The sequence below is a fragment of the Zerene cesonia genome, chromosome 9 (assembly GCF_012273895.1).
Source record: "Zerene cesonia ecotype Mississippi chromosome 9, Zerene_cesonia_1.1, whole genome shotgun sequence".
Classification (NCBI taxonomy): Eukaryota; Metazoa; Arthropoda; class Insecta; order Lepidoptera; family Pieridae; genus Zerene; species Zerene cesonia.
Genome location: NC_052110.1, coordinates 5,688,752 through 5,690,713, shown reverse-complemented (window position 1 = coordinate 5,690,713; position 1,962 = coordinate 5,688,752).

Below are 1,962 nucleotides of genomic sequence, written 5' to 3'. Positions count from 1 at the left end.
ATATAATTGATAGCAATTCATATTTGGAATATTAATATTTGTTAAAAAAGTAAGACATTATCTCAAGGTCACTCAGGGAAAATATCAGTCAAGTTATAGATATGGGTGTATTGCTACCTTATATTTAGGAACTAAATATCCCATAATCTTTTATCCCATATCAGATATAAAAAATAAAAATTTATCAACCTTTCATAATTAATATTGTGTAATAATGAGAATGTATTTTTCTATACACTTCATTCGTTTGCGGTATAAACTGAATTTTTTATTTTCATATTTGCCTTCGCGCATCAAAACTTAATATAAATGTACTTAATAGACTAATTTTTATCAAAGAACTACGTGACGAGAAAATGTATATATTAAGAATTATTTATTACGGTAATTTTACCTTTTGTGATTTAAGTGTAATAAATAATAATATATATGAATAATAAATGTTTTTGAAACGTTCAATAGACAGTGTTAGATAGTTTATTGTTTTATTTATCCCACATCTGTACGAGTTTACCTCTTATACTAATGATATTAAGCTGAAGAGTTTGTTAACGCGCAAATCTCCTGAACTACTGGACCGATTTGAAAAACTCTTTCACCGTTGGATATGTACGCATATCCCGTGATTTCAGAGTGCTATAGGCTATAATACATAATGGGCTAAAGTATGTAGACAAATATATCGTAGAAATATCGGGATAAAAAATTGCTTATATGTTATTCCAGTTGTCCAGCTGTATACTTACCAAATTTCATTGCAATCGGTTCAGTAGTTTTTGCATGAAAGAGTAACAAACACACATACATCCTTACAAACTTTAACATTTATAATATTAGTGGGATTAGTAGGATAAGCAAAGATACCACAATTACGCATGCTTATTTGATCTTACAATTAATATGTATAAATATTTTCAACAAGAAGTCACGAATTCTTGTTGTTAAACAACTTTTATTTTCTTGATTGCTGACAAATATCTCTTCTATTAACTGCTGCTGCTCTAATAAAAAAAATCTTAAATGCATCATTTTTTAGTCACAATTTAAGAGAACTAAAAAAATGCTTATTATATTCCGAATAATAGACTGCCTGTGCTTTTGAGTAGGGAAATCATGTATAGATACCCACGGCCTCCGGGGTCACCTTGGGTTTTATCAGATGCCTACCGAAACCCCACTGTGTCACTCACACTGCCCCTACGAATCGCTAATTATTTACTTGACAAAACAAGATAACATATTCAATCGGTATTCAATTATCCGAAATTCATTAAGTACATTTCGTATCCATTCGAATGAGATGTAAATTGGAATTTAATCAATCGGGAGTAAATTAAATTAACTTAATCCGATATGCTGTCATCGAGTATTGGTGATGAATGCATGCGTACAGCGTTTCAGCATAATTATATGATTGATTTTTTTATTTGAATCGGCAATTGAGCTGGTGGTGTGCTTGAGGGTAAGCGATCACCACCGCCACCACATTGAGGAGATTTAATTAGAGCCTCTGGTAATGCATTTTCCTTATTGCTTAAAAGCTGGTAAAGACCTGTTTTTAGCAAATACGGCAATCAGAACGGATTCGTACTGGGGTGGTGATCGCTTACCATCAGGCGAACCACCAGCTCGGTTGTCCAAACTACCAAAATAAAAGAAAAAAGTCACATCTATGGCCCAATTGTAACCGAATTCAAAGAAGGTTTCACAATTCTACCGTTTGATGTATATCATCATCAGCCCATATATATTCCCACTGCTGGGACATAGGCCTTCTATGAGAGTTTAGACCATAATCTACCACGCTGGCCAAGTGCGGGTTGGCAGATGTCACATGTCGTCGAATTCTTGATTCTCAGACACGATGGTTTCCTTACGATATTTTCCTTCACCGTTTCGATCAGTGATAATGTTATCCACATGTGCAGATAAATCGAAAAATCAATTGATGTATATAATATA